This window comes from Struthio camelus, chromosome 4, assembly GCF_040807025.1.
Source record: "Struthio camelus isolate bStrCam1 chromosome 4, bStrCam1.hap1, whole genome shotgun sequence".
Lineage (NCBI taxonomy): Eukaryota > Metazoa > Chordata > Aves > Struthioniformes > Struthionidae > Struthio > Struthio camelus.
In genome coordinates this window covers 17,062,950-17,082,951 of record NC_090945.1, presented here as the reverse complement: position 1 = coordinate 17,082,951, position 20,002 = coordinate 17,062,950, and the positions used below count along the sequence as shown (strand labels likewise).

The 20,002-nt window shown below is 38.0% G+C and overlaps 1 long non-coding RNA gene across 1 annotated transcript in view; it reads right to left on the bottom strand.

Moving 5' to 3' along the window:
- LOC138067031 (uncharacterized) overlaps positions 1–20,002 on the bottom strand; it is a 295,690-nt gene that overhangs the window by 197,159 nt on the left and 78,529 nt on the right. Inside the window, exon 3 of the long non-coding RNA XR_011140700.1 lies at positions 16,840–16,924. This is a non-coding gene — a long non-coding RNA (uncharacterized lncRNA). The remainder of the gene's footprint in view (positions 1–16,839; positions 16,925–20,002) is intronic.

Sequence of the window (20,002 nt, the reverse complement as noted above, 5' to 3'; positions counted from 1 at the left end):
GTAAGTTTATGCAACTTGTGTTTTGCATGAAATCTTAGTGTTATGCATTTGTCTTCGAAATTCTCTCTTATCCTTACATTTTGGAATGGGGATGTGAAATTAAACAATGAGATGACCAACATGTGACAGTATAATTAAAAACAGCACTATAATGCCTGCTCAGAAAAGGACATGATTAAAGCTGTGCCACCTCTCTCAAGTTTGACATTTCCTAACTAAATGCTCAAAGTTGTAATCTTAATAACATTATCTTGACAAGGAGGGCTTGCTTATAATTTACCTAGCAGTGTTAACTTTGAGTTTAGGACACCTTTTTGTTTTCCTTTTGCTCCCCAAAACAACATTTGTATCTTTCTGTGGTTGATGCATTGCAAAAACAGCAGCATGCAAAAAGTTTCAGACGTGATTAGAATTTTAATGAATGAGGCCATTAAAAGTTGCACAGAAAGAAAAAACAAAAGCTATTTAAAGATTTTATGTACATCTTCATTCTAAAATATTCCATCCTGTTCTTCCTACCCCGCAGGCTTTCAGGCATCATACAGCCACCACAATAGAGCCGCACTTTACAACCACACCCCAGCTTTCCTGGTACCACTTCAGTCACAGCACAGAGATGGTCACACACATGGTGATCAGGGGCTCTCTTTATATATAAACTTAGACCAAATGTTTCCAGTGAAAGCCCAGAACAGAAGGATAGGTTGAAAGGTTTATTCATCTCTGAAGAATGTTCTCTCTGTAAGAAAGAGAAGGGTTTTCTTTTTTCTTCAGTGCCTTATACACAAAGCCTGAATAGACTGTGAGCTCCTAATTTAATAACATTTCGGTTCTCCTGAGATGAAAGAGTGTAAACTTGAATCATGATGAAGTATAAACTACACCAACATGTGAGATGATAGAAAAAAAAATCACGCTTCACTTACTATTAGGTTTCTTAGGATACTCCCCTAGTTTTACTCCATTTACTTTTTCTACCCCAACTTGTCTTCTAGAAAGAACTCCTTCGGTCTTTGAAAGTTTACACATCTCCTGGGGAGATGGCAAGGTTAGAAAAAAAATCAAAAACGAGGATAAAAATGCAAGTTCATTTATTAATGCAAATATGTCCCCTGGTTGATGTTACATATAACAGATAAACCCTTTGAGAGAAGGGCAGTTAGTATACGCATATGGTGGTTATTGCCATCTTCCCAGATAACTGATGATAGCGGGGCACTCAGATTGCTCTTGCACTGAATGAAGTGGCTAGTGGGGGGTTAATAGCCAGCCAGAGTGAAAAATTGATGGTAGCCAGTAGAGGAACCTACCTCTTTCTGTTATTCCAATTGCTTTAAAAGATGAAAAGAGTAGTTATAAATTTACAGGTCTTGGCATGTCCAGCAATATTCTCATTTATCCAAGCAGATAGAGCGTTAAATAGCCCAGAGCCCTCTCCATTATTTTTTTTTCTATGTAGCACATCATACGCTATAGCCAGACGCTGCTTTATCTGAGTTTAAACAGGAGCTGTGGCACACTCAGCACTTCTGAAAGTCGTGTCTGTTTTTAAGTTTCCAAGAAAAGGATTCTGGAGCTGCAGTTTGGGCCAGTATGTTTTCAGAACTTAACATAAATATTCTTATAGACAATTAAAAGGGAAAGAATGGGCAATTCTTTTTACAGAGAAATGTTATTGCTTTTGAAGTTTGAAGGGAAATGGATGGCACAAACACCTAAGGATGTGGTTCTGCATTACAAATTCTTCAAGTGGCAAAGCCATTTTAAGACGTTTTTACTTTCAAAAATGCCAAGGCACTCAGAGATATTATTACTTCCATAGTTGTGGCAATTCAAATAGGCTTATGACCAGCTAAGCCGTCAAGTAATCTGCTTTTGTCTTCATTCTTCACAAAAAGCTTTTTCTGTCCTTCAAAACCAGATTAATTCAAAGATGAGGGGTACGAGTTTGGATTCATAATCAGCTTAAGCCAAAATGAGACAGTGATGCTTTCGCAGTGGGTAGTCTACCCCTGCTACTCCTACCATATTCCCACATGCCCGCTGCTGGCCTTGCATTTTCACTAGCAACAGTAACCCTACAAAAAACCTAATGGGCAACAAGCAGCAGTTTTCAGTCACCCAGTGACTCATGGTGCAGTCACTAGTGCTGACACATGGTTTGGGAGGCAGCAGGGAGGAAGAAGACAGCGAGGGCCACAAAGATGGTGAAATTACTCCTTCAGGCAGCAGAACAATTTTAGATTGGTTTAAACTGACTTTGAATGTTTAAAGTACTCAAGCCAATTTGGCACAACTGAGGGGGGTACATACTACCAGCAGGAGACAGAAATGTGTGAACACAGACGTCTGAAACCAGCTCTACCCTCAACGAATTTTTTATGTGGAATCACAGCCCCTTATATGAGTGGCATTCCCCAGGAAAGAATAAAGGCCAAAACGAAAGCTTCAGACTATTGAAACTTTGAGAAGGCATCATCCACTCAAGAAGAGAGCTTTGTTAGCACCTTGAAGAGCATCCACGATAAGTCGGCAAAAGTCACAAAGTATGAAAACGGCCTAAGCTGGGTCTTCACATCATGCAAATGCTATACAGTCCAGCCAACGTGTAATGCGATTTAAGAAAGGGCTCTGGAGACAGAGAAAGAGAAGGAGAGGTACAGAGGGAAAGGCTGTAGAACAGCAAGTATAGACTGGGGGCAGGCGGGGAGGAGAAATAAAAGCAGTAAGAATGAAATGCAGGAAAAAAAGAATAACCTTTGCCTTAGCCTAAAGGAAAACATACCACAACATACTAATGCTAGGGGGGACCGTCCTACATAATTACAGGCACGTATAGTCCATTAAAAAAAAAGGTTATACTATACATTTCAATGCAGTTGTTAGAACCTCAAATCTACAAAAAACACTCTAGGAGCCAAAATAAGACCTCAGTTACATCAGGTTAACACAAGCAGTTTTACATGGGTTTAAGTTGGCAGAGCTGGCTCACATAGCCTGTAAAGCTGACAGCTATCTCCCTACTGTGAAAGTTTCAGATCTTCTCCTTTCTCTCATACAAAAAATTCAAGCATCTGTGAAAAGCAAATATTGTGATATGTCTATTTACTTATTGCCCTTGTGTGTGGATAATTCTTTTCATGTGCATATCAGCACCACCAACAAAAAATGTTTTACATCTTCTGTAGCAAACCTGACCCGAAGCAACAGGGTCCTATTCCTTCAGCAGTGTGATCTAGTAAATAGTGTTTATAGTGTCTTGACACAGGAGAGAGCAGAATTTCAAGTGAACCTTGATCTTTTTCCCCATACAGTTCTATTCCTGAAAGACTGAAAGACGGATTTATACCCTCGTTCAACCTCAACAATAAATCAACACTTATACTCAGCCATGTCCACCCCAACACAAATCCAAGACAACCATAAGAAAGCAATGAAAGGACTCTACAGCCCAGACTTGTTTCCAAAGTCGAAGCACTTATTATACTTTTTTGCCTGTACCTAGCTGAGCATCTCCTGATAGAATTGGCCAATAAAGCTTGACCTAGGTTTTGTATTCAGCATGTTGAATAATAGCTCTTACATTTCATTGTCCGAGCAGTTACAGAAGTCTGCATGGCTTTGTTCTTTGTCTTTTTACTTCCTCAGCAGTAAATTAGGAGTAATCATTCTCAAGAAATAGAAAGCGCAAAAAAAATTAAAGCTGTCTGCTTCTAACAAAATAAGGAAATAAGAGAATGGATACAACAGAGTATTTCATTTGCTAAATACCATTTATGCACAGCACCAGTAACCTTCCAATGAAACTCTGTTCAGAGGAATGGCTCAAAGTAAACCAACCTTCCTGCTATGAAATCCCCATGACCTGGCTGGTTGGCCAGATGATCAGTTTTCCTTGGTCAGGCGCCAGTTGACCAGTTTCAGTTTGCACCATATGCTTTCAGTTTGCATGTGTCACATTGATCTTTCAATTCTCCGTTCAGTGAAGAACCAGATAGATCATAAATGTATTGATTCAAGTCAAATTACATTTCTCTAAACTTGAAATTAACTACAATTTAGCTTTTAAATAGCAGCGCTGCTATAGATACGAGTGATACTTCATCAACCTATTTAAAACCATACGTGCTTTAGCAGTTTCCTAGTATAGTGCACATCTCCATCTTTTCCTCTGGATGTTTCTCACGCGCATTCTCCACTGATGAAAAGACTTCTGTGGCTGCATGGTACATGATGTGTTTGTTCAATAGCCTCAGCTGATGGTGCAGTATTCATTTATGTTAATACCATGTCTTTCACAAAAAATAAAGACAAATCCTCTCACTTTTAAGGTCTCTGCTACTGAATTTCAACTGTATTGAAAAGGTCACTGTTAATTTTAAAATGACAGGGCAGGTACACCATCTGTCTCCTTTGCGCAGCTGGAAGAATCACTGCCTCCATTTCTTTTATAAGATAAGAATAACACTGTCTCGAGACGATTTGAGAAACAGCATTTTTATAGTTACTAAGACCCTCGTGGCAATGTTCCACAACGGTCTTCCCCATCTTTGGCACTGTGACCCCCCAAATTTGATCAAACATTCCCAAAAATTTAATCAAGTGCCTTAGCTATCAGCACCAGAACTATCCCCATAACCCATCTCTGTTGTGACATGCTGGGGCTTTATTCCGTAAAGACAATCTGAATTAGCCCATAAATCTAAGGTTAATGGACCTGCTGAGCACACAAAACATGTAAACATTACATTTTTCATTCATGATCATTTGAAGTGTGATTGATTTTCTTCTTGAAAAACTACAACATTTTGCATTTCCTTTTATCTTTTGGGGAAAAAAAGAAAGATTTTATTTACATAGCTTTTTAAACTTAAAGCCTATCAGATGAGATATTAGGTAATTGCAGAATATTTAAGCATCCTTCCTCTGAAAGGAAGTGATGGCAATTAAGCTATGAGAACAAAAGTATGTTTTATTTGCATAGAACTTAGGCAATAAAAGTTCACTTATATCACAGTCTGCTATTTCAGAGAGAATGCCTGATCTGTTTAAACTCTGAACTAAGGACTCATCTCAGACAAAAGCTGAAACAACTCCGTTAAGAGCTGAATCCAGAATGAGCATCCTCAATATCCCTATCTTTCGAATAATACAGTACTTTATAGTAAATATTATGCTATTGTAAGATGAACAGATCTATATCTTGTAATTAGAAAAATATTCTTAATTCTATATTTCATTATCGACAGAGATCATTTTACAATATTTGGGTTTTTTTCAATGTTTATACAAACAGTAGTTCAACTACTAGAATTGCTTAAAACAATGGTTTTGTTGATAATCATAAGGAAATAAAAGCAAACTTTTCACAAGTGCTATTCTTACAACAAGTGGAGAGATGTTTCGGGTTTATCAGCCTGGCTGCTAGCATTCTTTAAGTCACATCCCTGAAGTATTTTGTTTTGCATATAGCTTACAGAAACTTTATCTCAAATATATTTTGAGAGATGAAATTTGTTTGATCTCAGGCTAAAACTATAAACCATCCATGGAGCAGTGCAATATTGAAGTATGACATTAAATTGCTGTTCTAATACATTATTTTCACTAACTCATAGTCAAGTAAATTTTTTTAAAACTACTTTCAGATTCAGAGTTTGATTTCCCAAATCAGGGTCAAACACAAGTATTTTCAAGATTGGGGAGAGAGATCATGTGGAATTTCCCAAGTACTAACTTCCTTCACTTGCTCTCCATGCCTCTAAAAAAGTTAAAAATAAAGTCATAAATAAGCTACTACTGTTTACCCTTTCAGATAAATATTTAAGAGGATGCACTATCTTATTACCAGCAGGAACAGGAGATTTTGAGAAGACTTCTGTCAAATAGATTTGAAAAGATATAAAACTTCTTTGCTGTTGCTTTTTAGTTTTCGAGGCATACAGTGTGAGGTCAAAATTTGGCAGTCCGAGAGTTGCAATTCCTAAATTTTGCATTTATGACACTTTTAAGCACCTGCACATGAAGCTATCCGTTCTGGATAACTGAAAATCTAACAAGTCTTTTTATGCCCACAGATACAAGACCTGTGAATGTATGCATATCCACAACAGTTAAGAACACAGCAATGAGTTCCACCTGCTGCCAGAAGTCTAGATGCATCGACTTCTACCAGTCTTTTGGGACAGAATAGCAGAGCGCAATACGTACTGCTCAGAAAGAACGCAGTAGCGCCCAAGCAGTTTTTAGTACATTACACAATACCAGGAAAGAGACAAGCAGGTTGGCCTTTGAAAATATATGGGAAATATAATGCTGACAAAACTCTATTACTAGCAAAATCCTTTTCTCCCTTAGCAGAAGTTATGGGTGGTCTTTGCAAAAAAAAATTTTTTTAAACCTTGGCTGCTGCTAGCTTGCTGGCAAATGCAAAACCAAATATCTGGCACCAGGTGTGAAAGTAGTGAGGCACCCCAATCTCACAGTCATTAGAATTTTGCAAGATTTCCAACTCAAGTAAGATTTCCCAACTCACACCTCCTTCATCAGTCCTCATCACACTGGCTGAAATTATCTTGGCAGTAGGGATAATTATTCATCAATTACAATAAGTGTTACAGACATATCTGGATCAAATGCAGTGAGCAGGCCAGATAAACGGCTTCAAGAACTCCCACTGTGTTTGCTGAACATTCTCATCCCATCTTCTGGAGGTTGGAGGCCCAGTAAAAAAACAATAATAATAATAAAAAAGCAACTCCTATCTCACATCTTTAACTCAGATGGACACTACAGCCATGTGACATATTACCAACCTGAATAAATCTTCTAGATGCTCAGTGAGATAGACTCATGCTAATGCCCCATTTCATGCTAATGCTTCATTTCAAGTATTCTTCTTTTCTGAGAGATAATCTAAACCACAAATTTGTAAGTAACCTCTCATCAGTCCCCACCCAAAAGATACCAGGTTGATCTCTGGCTTCCATGTACCAATTGATTTGCTTGTCCAACAAGGTTTTTTCATTCCTCCTTATAGCAAACGTCCCCTCAGCCCTTTGTCTAGGTCCCTGTCCCTCATATCAATAGCACATTGTTGGGAAATGTTTACTTTGCCATTCGCCATCAGGATTCTGGGATGAAGTATCAAATGACAGGCTTTCATCTGGATATAATTTATTCATTATATCACTACTTTATATTAAAGAAAATGCACCAGTGTGAAAGTATGAACGGAAAACACATTTTGGCTATTGAATAACCTGGAAATTATTAAAGTTAAAAGCTCTTGGGTCAGACAGAGCAGCATCATGTTATTAGAATAATATGTTAATGTTTCAGTCATGCAACCTCTGTGGGTCTTTTGAAACACCTGTGGAAATAAGTTTTGCGCTCTTACAATGCTAACAAATACACTGAACCTAGTCAGTTTAATTGCTTGAATTATCCACGTGACTGAGTTTTATGAGCTAATAAAACACATCCTGATATAAATATAATAAAGACTTTGTACATAATACTACATCAAGTCTATTTTCTGCAACTTCTTCCTTTTTGGCCTTCTCTGTTTTTCTGTTCTTCAGGTTGCATTCAATACAGATGCTACTCGGAAGGCCCCTGATGTCACTGCAGTTGGATGGAAAATTTTAAGAACACATCACCTATCGCACAATGGAGGGTCTATCTTCAAAAAGGGTAGATCCTGCAGAATAGATTTAACTCTTTCCAGAGAAACTATGTCAAAGACTCCAGCTCCCTCTTTCAGCACAGCAGAAGCAGCAGCATTTCACGCTATCTCCCTCTCCCTTTGTTAGGCCAGACCCATATTCCCCAACATCATCACACCGCAAATTCACCTACTCCCTCTTCATTTTTACTGCCTCCTCTGAGAGTTTTGTCATTGATAACAGAGTCTGGCAAACCATTTGCCTTACCTAGCATTAACATCTCTGCTTTTGTATTAATAATCAAGCCATACATTTGAAAGATGGGCAAGTGTTGTGAGGTCTAAAGATGGGCCTGAGCGGTGAAATCTACACGCTAAGTGAGAATTTTCCCAGCTTGGGGGAGGTGTAGTGCTGATTTCAAAATCTGCACAACTCTTTCCCTTTTCTAATGAATTACATGTTCTACTGCTTCCTTATGAGAAAGTGATGGGAATATACCAAGGCATGTTCATTTTTAGTCTCTCATCACAGACAGAAGTGTAGCCATCAGAAGTAAGATAAAATGAGGTAGTTTAGACATAGAGAAAATGCTGGAAAACAAAAAGGTCATTGCATTAATAAATTCATATGCATTTTCTCATTCTAGCTACAGTAATTTTGAAAGCTGATGATCCACATCAGTGAGGGCTTACTGATTACTGAACAGAAGTGTATAACTTAACCTCACGAAGTATTCCTGCAGCTGAAGAATTTATTGCCAAACAAGTAATTGAGTAGATCTAAATGATGAAAAGATATAATTCATTCAAAATAAAATGCAAACACTGGCCTAATTTAAGCATGAGCTCAGAAAGGACTTAGGATCCTCACAAAATACAAAAAATCAGTTCCTTCACACTCTTAGGATCTAATTTACAGCCAAATGAATCTTTGCCTGTTAAAGAAGAGGAGTAGTGCATACATGCAGTTTAAAAATCTGTCAAACATTTTCATTCAGTTTACCAAAGCAAGAGTATCCATCTGTTTACTCTTCCGATTCTATGTTTTTCCACAGTTTTGCAAAATCAAAGGCATTCAGCAACAGCCTACTCCTTATTGTGATGCTCTAAAACAGCCAAATTCGCCAGCTGACTATTTTATAAAAACAAATGATTTTGGTCCAAAGCAAAAATTCAGAGTCCCAAAAGACATTATCTGACAAATCTTTTTGTGGTGGTTCAGGATGTTACTAACCCCAGCTGCCTAGCCTACCCATTTGGTGGAGTTAGAGCAGAAGGGAGCCCATTCCTCAGTTACATTAGTTCACAGCCAAAATATTAGCCTCTAACTGCCAATGCAGCTAATTGTACATTAGTTTCACATTAGGTCTCAACTGATGGTGAGATGGAGCAGCTGACTGCTCTGGCTCTATGCACGTGGGTACCCTTCAGCAGGGAAGTGTGGCAGTCTGCTGGTGACAGTCCTATTTTAAAGCACTGCAGCCAGATCTACCGGAGATTTCCTCTCTGAACCTTTAAAAAATAGACAAAAATTGGCAACATTTTAATGCCAGCAATAGATAGAAATACAAAATAAAATAATCACTCAGTAAGTGATCCAGGGTACCTTCCGCAGTGGTAAATTAGCAAATATACTATAAGATACAGATAAAAAGCAGGAAAACTGAGAGAAAAAAACATAAAGGATCAACACTTCTGTTATGTACGATGGTCATTAACATACGAGAAACTGGCAGACCTGAGTTATATTAAAAAAACATCTCCTGCTTACTGTCTTGGTTTCAACAGTTGATGGAAAGGTATAGGGCATTTTTCTAAACTGCTAAGCCTGCAGCTAGGACTAAGAAAGCAATTACAAGAAAGAGGATGTTCTTGTTCAGTCAGACAAGTCAATTTAAATAAAAGATGATGGAATTTTACAGTTATTCTGTAAATATGTTTTCTAGGTTCTCATCATAGGCGTTAGACTTCATGGAGAAAGAAGTAACAGCAAATATCATTTATGGCAGAAATTTAGAAATTCTTCCACAGCTAGGATCTGTATCATAATTAATTATAATGAGTCATACTTTCATTAATGAAAATTGATTTCTGAGCTTGTCACCAATGCTTGGTGAGCTGCTCAAGGTGAATTAGTGGCATTTTATAGCCACACTGCACTCTTCAAATGAGACTCAGAAAACAATAACTAGCATTCATATATAACTGCTAAAACTATTTTGAAATCAGCATGGTATACATGAACAAGGGACACTGCAGCATACACAAAAATCAATTCATCTAGGTTTTGAACTTATTTATAGGCTGAAGATAGTGATGGTATAGACTCAGCAGGAATCTATGTTCACATAATTCACAGTGAGGAACTGAATCTACAGTAACTTCCTAAACAAACAATTGAGACAACCTTGGAACTGACCTGATGCTAACAAGTAGGTGACTAGCACTTTTGAAACCAGACAACTTTCACCTCTTTCAATTTGCATTAAAAATAATAACTCCAGGTACAACTCATACCTGCCGTGACAACAACATTAGATCTCTTAACTCTGAGTCATTTTCCATTCCCATAAAAATAACTTACATCTCCTGCTTGTGTTTACTTGATAGAAACTTCTAAGGAGCTAGGAATACCAAATCATTTTAATGAACATTAATATTGTACATTTTAGCAAGACAAACTGGCACAAGAGGGATCTATATACATACACACACACACACACGCACACACACACACACACACACACACACACACACACACACCCTTTATATACGTATATAAAGATACTACATCTTGTTTTATTTTTTCTCTGATGAGCAAAGCAGCCTGTCCCTATAGCCAACTCAGGAATAACATTTATTGGAGAATGCTGTAAAATGGAAGTGATCCCACTTTGAAAAAAATCAACCCTCTCATCTCCATTACACTGTCTAATTAGCAATTATATTTTTGAACATCTTAAAGCCATAAGCCAATTCAGTCTCTTCTGTAAGAAATTTAAATGTAACAGAAATTCCTTGTATACAGCTCAAGTGTAATGTTATTTTTCCTTTCTTTTACACATATGTTAAAATAATCATGTAAAAGGATTCCTGCACTGTGTCTTCAAATGATTCAGAGGATGATTCACTCTATTCATTTTCACTAGGCACAGTGCTGTTTGACTTTAACTGAACGTACCTTTTATATATTTAATGTGGATTCAGACCAATATGCAGGAACTAAATGACTCTTTGCTAATAATGCCAACAGACTGAAACAAAATACACACATAGGAAAGTAAGCATGGGTGAGAGGGAAGTGCTTGGCAGTAGGAAAGAAGCTTTTGGTTATTTGGTGGTATGTGAAATAAATTGGGCAGCCTCCCACTGAATTACATCTTTCCATCTACCCTGTCCCCACTCATCACCGTACAGGGTCTATATACTCCTCCCCTGAGTAAATCATTTGGAGAGCAATAGGAAAAATGCAGTAGCTCGGTCAGTACTATTCAGGGATTAGGAACCAGGAAATTGGCCTGCAAATCCATGAATCCAACTATACAGAGGATGCCTATATATATGGGAGGGATCTCCTTGCCCCTGAGCAAATCCTCTCTCCCCAAATAAGCAGGATTTAAGCAGGACACATAGCAAGTTACCCCTAACTATACTATTAAAATCCACAAGGTCTTTTGGTGGAAGTAAATCCTTCCTCAGGTAGCATTCATTCCTTGCCGGTCTTGCTTAAGCATTGATTTCATATCACTTTCGTATTTTTAAGGGGCTTACAGGCAACACAAATAATTTGCAATGAAAATCAGAGCTTTGCATTGCTGTGGTGTTCCAATTAGTCAATCTCCTCCTCTGAAGCTGTTTAACAGCTGTCAGCAGGCCTGTACTGTAAATGAAACGTACTGAGATGAAGTGGGCGCAGAAGGAATAGCTGAGCTTTAAGTTGAAACTTAGATGCATCTGTGCTTGGGGCTATTTTAGTTTATCTAATCTACACTAATTCCATATGATGAGGGCACAGCAAATTTGTGTCTCATGTAACTCATCACACAGTAAGATTACATGCGGGACTCCCACAGCAGCTAAAGGGGATGTAGTGACAAGGTTGGTGGAGGTACAGATGAGTTATATAGTGCATGAAAAGCACCCCAAACAATCTTTGCCAGCTGCCAATTCACTTTTTTAAGGCCATTTTAAACACATCAACCTCCTGTTCTGTGAAAACCATCCCAACAAACTGTTGATACCACCTCTTCCTAGTATCACTACAGCTGGATAAGGAAGATAATATTATTTATTTGGAAATAAAAAATTTATAAGGAGAAAAAAAAACGAACAAATAAAACTCCAGACTAGTAGTGAGTTGGACAATGACAGCATTGTTTCAAGTCTTTGGATGACACCCCTGACTCCCCATGCACACACTTCCTGGGGTCTACAGCTAGCCCAGCCCAGGTTTTGGCTTTGCAATGTACAGAACAGAGAACTGACAGCAGGTTCTCAGCTGCACAGCTGCTTGCCAGCAAGGCTCCATCTGACATTTCAGACTAAAGATCAAATTGAATATGTAACACAATCCTTTTCTAGAAAGCTTTTCTTCAGAACCAGTGATCTCAATAAAAATCTCACATCCAGAGAAACTCAGGGAGAGCAAGAGAGAAGCTTCTCTGCTGTGAGTAGAATCTTGCCTTTAATTTTATCTAACAGTGAGGCTTCTGGCACTACGTAAGACTATAAAATAAAGAGAATATATATATTTGAAGGTTTTTCCCTGGTCACATCCTAAAGGATCAAGGAGAGGTTGGCTTATCTGAGAAATATCAAAATATTTTCCTCTTATTTTTTAGGATGTACAAGTAAACTTAAACTAGAAATGAGAAGGAAAGGAGGATCTTTGCTTCTGCTCAGTATTCAGTCAGAGACATCATGGATGGAAATGTCTCAAAATGTTCACTGATTTATTTTTGCAATTCTCTCAAGTCTCTTCACACCTTTATTTGTGATCCAGATATTTTTGTAACACTCCGGAATTCATAAGAGACTAGTCTGAGATATTATCACAAGGCGGCCAAACTGCCTCAGGATGCCTCACTAGAATTCTAACATGAATGCTACACAGGAACTTTTTTTACCTGATTTTACAGAAGGGACCAGACAAAGCTGCCAAAAAAAAAAATGGAATTTAACAGCCAAAAGTATGTGAAAATAACCCCTAGAACTGCACAATTTATCTCTATTGGGGAAATCTTTTCTTTTTCTTTCCTTCTTAATTCAATTTACATTTATTTCCATTGTACTTTGGAAAGTCATTTTGCACCAAATCATTATTATTTCTATCAAGTTTTAGACAGATTTATTTTTACTTTATTAAATCATGTTGCAAGAGCACTAACTTGAATCAAGGGACTCCAGCAATTTCATCTCTTAGTCCAAACCGGCAATGTCTCACCTCTTATAAAACACTCCACCATCTTTTAGTTTGTAGTTTTCTGTCACTGCTGTAGTCACTGATACAGTTTACACTATATAAAACATTCCAGTACTAATGGACTGTTAGTATTCTCTACCTGCAAGTACCCTCTTTTAAAATAGGTTTTCTATGAGCACCCCGTAGTAGAACCTGGTTGCCTGCATAGTTAGGGGAAATCCAGCACAATGTGAACAGGAGCACCACTGAAAACCAAGACTGTTCTTGTTAAGACTGAAATGAAAGCATAGCAAAAAGTTTTCATATTCCCCAGAATGTGTGTGCATTTTAATTATTCTTCCCTTTGTTCTTTGTGTGAATTTGAAGGAGGGGAAAGTCGGTTTAATTCTATAAGGTGCAACATCCCAATTGTGCCCAGATATCTCTGTCCCCAGATCTAATTGTCTGTATTGGATAAATTAGGAGACAGGTATATACAGCTATTGTTGCCGCTACTGAGCAGTCACATTTAGGAAACGTTGCACGTCGTTCCACCTTCTCTTGTCTTCTCACTCAGCCTACACCTAGAAGCACTTCTCTCATTCTAACAGGCACCCTGACCTGCTTCCTTTATCCAGTCCTGCCATAGTCTTTTCCTGCTGTCACAGAAAGAGTCTGCTGCCCATACCAGTTCAGCAAAGAGCCAGGCAAGTCTTCTAATTTACTTCCTCTGCATTTGCATCAATATCTAAACCCTCCTGCATTCACCTATCATTTTTTTCCCCCCACAATCCTCAAAAAGAAGGCCACCATCCGCTAATTTCTTACCCACAATATGGTCTTGACATTCTTTCCCTTCATCAGTCAGTGGGAAGATTCATAGTGGACTATACTCCTAGGTTCAGTTGGGCACTGCTTCTCTATGTTTGTTACGGACTAAAAGCACCAGAGACCAGCTGCTCAGCCTACCAGGAAAGCTTTGTTAGAATGACAAAAAAATTCCCTTACATATACAGTTGTATCATACTGGTTCTCATAATCATGCCCAGATGACTGGTAATTCTGAACAAGATTGTATGGACTGTCCAAAGTATGTGCTGTCAACTATTAAGCATAGTACACCATCTTCTTCTGTTAGTGGTGAGGCCTCTTACCTCTAGCCGTGAGTGTTTTCATGCTTTTAGAACCCCAGGTTCTAAAGTCAACCCCCCTTCGCTAGCAATACTTGCAAGCCAGCTAAAAATTAAAGCCCCACTTAATTTCAGTGGGGCTGTACTCCTAACTGACTAGAGGACTTTATAAAATTCCTCACTGCTGCAGATAATCATCTACGCTTATCTGACATTTTGAAACCCTGCCCTCTAAGAGTTTCCGGTGCCCATGACAGGCAGTGAAGAGGAGTCAAGCACGGGCTCGCGGATGCACAGTCTTGGCTCACAACCTCTAATTAGCTCTTGGAGACATAATCAAGATTTACAATGGAAACCACTGCATCAACCAGACAGCCAAAAATCTCCCTTAGCATTGAAAAAGCCCTCAAAATGGCTATCCCTGGCTCCTGAAAATTAACCACAGCTGTTGCTAAAAACTAGTCCAATTCCACAGGAAACCCACAGAACTGGCAACTTTAAAACAGTAACAAGCTTCCCCAAGCTTTTAATCATGATCCCTCAAACTGTGCTGAGCCAAAGCGGATGCATCATCCATTCTGCAAAACCCCCTCCTCATAGTTCTCTCTGCTGGCCTTTCCCACTGTCATTCACAGGTCTCTCCAGCATGCAATGATCAAACAGGGAACCATCAAAATGTTCCAGTATGATTTACAAGAAAAGCACATTTCAACAAACTTCAGGTACGCAGCCCACGAACAAATGCACAACAGTTTATGTGCAAATACTCACTGTTTTCCCAAAATCTTTGGGCCAAATTCTGAACTAATTGGAACCTTATGCAACTGTTAACTCTAGCGAGAACAAACAGGTGTTATGTCAATTATCACTGCAAAATAGCCCAGCTTTGGGGTTGCACTATGGCAACTTTGTACAGCTGACATAAAAGACCTTAAAATCATCATAACCAGGCACAAGAGGCTCATCAGTGTTACAGGGAGGAGCAGTATATAGTCAAAGGAAAAGAAAAAATGGCCAGGGTTTCCTCCAATCCAGAAAATCCCAATGACTCTTATCTCCAAGGAGTATTTAACAACTTGCACAAGTTAGAGCAGGCATAAGATTGCTCTAATATATGCCAAGTAAATGGCTGGCTTAGCGCATGGCTGTGATAAAAATTGCCTAATATAAAACTTTGTAATCCAAGATGTTCTTTTGTTTTCGGAGGGTTTTCTTATTCTCTGCAAAAATAAGGGAAGTTTTTGCCTCATGCTCAGAAAAGCAATTGAAACTACCTCCGCTCTACAAAATTACACCGTGCCTTCCTCCGGCACTGAACAGGATTTCTGTCCTGTGAGTTTTACTCACAAAATCCTATACCCTACTCGTTTTTCTGAAGGGAAAAATTACCTGCAGCAACTGTGTTTGACCTGCCAATTACTGAAAAGTAGGTGGAATTCCTGTTTTTCGTATATGCGTGTACACTCTTTTGTTGCTTTAGGAGTCAAAAGAGCTGAATCCATGGTTCAGTCTCCTGATTGCAAAGGAAGCATCAAGCAGTTAAGGATTTTCCAGGACACAGAGAACACTGCCTGCCAATCAAACAACATTGTGTTATTGGGGCTCTAAATGTCTGTCCAGGAATCATGACAGACTATGTTTAAACCTGTCCAGTTTTGTTATCAAAGGTAATGGAACATAACAAAAAAACTGCGGGACAGTAAGATACAGCAAATGTAATTTACACTGCTTATGTGAGTTTACAGGGGATTTCTACAGTTAGCTTTATAACATGAATCTTCAAAGGGCAGAAGCAGTCGGAATGCCGCTTGATAGCCTACTTCCTGAGCATATGCAAAAATAAGCTTTTAATATTGTTTTGCCTATTTATCCTATGCCTATTGTTATGTTTGCTGAAGATGTTTTTAAAGCATTTCACTTAACCATAATTCAGGAGAGGAAAAAAGGAAAGCTCCCTACTTACAGCTGAAACCGCATCAAACTTCTTAAAAATATTTAAGGAAAATTTCACAGAGGCAGCATCAAATTCTGACATAAACCGCAGTTGTACCACCTCAGAAGACTAGAGGAACTTCACAAATGAAAGGGTATCACGGTAGTATCTGCCTAGACGTGTAGCTAGCTATGTCACTTTGGCAAGCATGCGAATATTAGACAAACAATTTAGCATTGGCAGGTGCCCCAGATGCTTCTGATCAGGCTGGAAGTACAGATGTATACTCATATGCATATGACATAATCAGTCTGGGACAATATTTAAAACATAATCTTCACTTGTTCTTAAAACCAGATGCTATATCATACAGCTGTATTAGCAGCCTTTGGACTCTGGCATGTGTACTAGCTGGCCTTCCTGAATACAGACAAGTGCTGGAAATGTTGCTTCATTAGGAGAAACTCTTCCCACATGCTCAGGGACTGTTTGGAATTCCAGCTTGAGAAATTACCTCACTCTTAGGCATCACCTAATCTGAAACACAATCATGCCAGACATCTTTGCATTATCACTTTAAGAAAGTTTGCCAGTTCTTTATGGGATTAATAGACAATAAAGAAGGTGGTTGCATCATGCCTCTCAAAGCCAAAAATATTAATCCCAAAGCAGAACCCTCCTACGTTCCATTACTCAATGCTTGACGTACCTGGGCAAATAATCTTCTTTCATGGAAGCACGGATATTAGAACAAAATGGTGACTGGATGACTCATGATATATGGTTTCTTCACACTGAAAAATAAGAATGATTTTTAATTTTTAAACAGATACCCAATTTTTCCACACTTCTATAATACTTCATTTTAGAGTAAAAACTTCACCTTACTATCAAAAAATAAATAAAAAAGTTGGTCATTAATACTAATTCCAATTGAGCTTTTCAAAAGCATGAAAAAATAAAAATTTTTTTTATTTTTTTCTCTTCTTCTAAAAAAATAAGAGAAAAAATAATCCCTAGTGCAATTACGTTAAACATCCTGAAGAACTAAAATAGTGCCCAATTTAGTCCACTCGGTAAGGATGGAAAATAAATGTAAATACATGTAATGAATGTCTATACCGTCTAAACGTATTTTAAGAATATGCATTATCCCTGGAATCTTTTCATAAACAGAAGGGAAATTCATCCTTCAAGCAGTTTTGGTTAACCTAGTGGAGTTACACCTCAGATGGTATCAGCCCGGTAGTTTTATTAGAATCACTTAACTTTACTACTTTACTTTACTTTACTTACTACTTAACTTACTTTACTACTACTTAACTTTGTGCAATCATCCACAGAGCTCTTTCCAGGTGGCTTAAGATAAATCAGGCTCAAATACATCAATATCTGATGTAACAATGAAGTCCATTCTCTTGTGATCTTGTTCATGAAATTACATGCAAGAAGTTTATGGCAGAAAAGAGTTCTGGGGAAAAGAGTCAAGGCAAATTGAAACACTCATCCTTTATCTTATGCTTTCTCCTACCACCGCATTAATTGAATATAGCCGGAACTTAAATTACAAGTCAGGACAATGCTCACAAGAATTTTGTCTTACACACTAAATATTTCCACATCACTGACAACTTGACTCAATAAAAAGATCAGACTCAGAGAGTTCCATTAAATCAATTCAAAATTTTCACGCCTTTTAAAAGCTCAGAATCAGATCCATTACTGCCAGCTTCTGAAATACCAGCTAACAGATCAAAAATAGTTTTATATATACACATGTATCAAACACAGACACCCACTAAAATATTGGTTACATAAAAGTAGATAGGCATTCTATGTGAATTATTATGCAACAATAAAATGCTCACTCCTGAAGGAGGTTTAGAAATCAGTCCAAATGCAGCTGAACTAAACAAGAGTCCTTCTATTAATTTCAATACACTTTAGATCAGCCCCTGATTTATTTATCTGCGTCTACTTACGAAGACCCTCAGGGTGCCAATCGACTCATTACATTAAATATAGATCAACAAAAAATGTCTTTGTGATTCTCATTTCCTCCATGTTAAGGAAAGATTATCTTGAGCTAAGTAATTAGTTGGTGAGTAAAACTATTGATTTCTAAAGAAAAACGTCTGGTTTCAAACATTTTTCTGCCTCTCCTGCCAAGCCCCATGGAGATATTTTATATGAGATATTATTCAAAACCTGTAAGTCTGCTAAATTAAACATGGGGCTCTGGGGTCTTTGAAAATTAAGTGTGGAGAAATCAGAGACTTTTACCTATACAACATAGTGAAAACAAGCAGCTACAAAGCACACTGTACTTCATTGTTTTGAGTTCTTCAGCCCGTTACTAAAATTTAAAACCTGCACTTGGGTTTATAGCTTCTTTCCGCAGATTTCACATTTCTCATCTTATTTTCAGTGCTGGAACTGGAACTTTTTTCTGTTTCTTTTTCAAATGAGAGCTAAGAATAGATTTCCTCTTAGCATATCATTAATATTCCTGCTTTGGTGTATATTTGTCTTTGTTTTCCTATGCCACTTTGAAGTTACATTATTCTGTCCACTGTTTTTTGACAACCACTTTGTTGTTATGGCTTCACCTCAGAGAAACTCCAGATACTTAAAAAGCTATTTGAGATAATGATATTTCGGTGAATCATGTGTTCACCTTACTATTCCTTTTGGTCTTTAACACAGAGAGACCTCTGTGGTTAGATTTGTTCAGAGCACAGTTCAACCAAGCAGTTTACTCTTCTTACTCCTGGAAATAGTTCAGCCAGGTTCTACACTGATTTCATAGCCAATTACAGTGACATGTGCCCAAGCAAATATCTTGGTCACCCCCCCTCCCATCTAGCTGATATCTTGTTCCAATTCTTCTTTGAAGTTTTCCTCTGGTAAATTATTACATTGTTTACCAACAGAGATACTTTATAACAGTTGTCACAGATGTCCGCAGGGGGCATCTTCACTGTGACCCTTCTGTTTTTTCAAAGATATGTCATCCTCTGGGCATTTAAAATAATGCTAACACACTGTTTCTGTTTCTTTTGCTTTCTATTACACAGAAAGAAACCGTTCTCTCTACAATATCAGTACAAGGCCAAGACAGCACTTAAATTCCACTTATGACGTCAAGTCAGGGTAAATTTCATGCTTAAAGATTTACGGACAGGGAACTGGTTTCTTTATTTCACTTCTTTTCTCCCACTTAAGAAAAATTGTGTTTATTTGACTCCATTGTGTAGTTGGAGGTTTTTCCTCAAATGTGTTCTGCAAATCACAGGTGGCCCTAAATTGCAGACAGCTGTCTGACAGGACATGGACTCAGGTATAAAGTGATGCAAAACAAAAAAAAAAAATTGGAGGTTCACTGACTGAAGGCAAGACTACTAGTTGGCACTTGGAATATGACGGATGGGCTGCAGGTTTACCTTTGCAACACTGTTCATTGATATCATATTTATCATACCTTTATTGCCTATAATAATATTGACAGCTATGTATGAATAGTAACAGTCCTGCTCCATGGAATGATGTTTCTCTAGCCCCTGTCCCAGAGGCGTTCCCCACTTGCTGTATCCATGTCTCAAAGACAAGAATACATGTCTCTATTTTGCTCTTTCTAGAATCAGGAACAAGACAAATTCTTCCCTGCTCAGATTTTGTACACATGAGGAGAAAATTATAAAATTCTGTCGTACGAACATTCAGCCCCCTGTATAGTACTGTTTTCTGAGGGATTACTTTTTTCCTGAATGAATACAAACCAAAAACATTAGAATGAAGAGGAACCCAGAGAACAAGTCCCTGAGCTTCTCTCAAAAGAGCTCATAAGACTCTTTGATAGAGGAACCTCACGA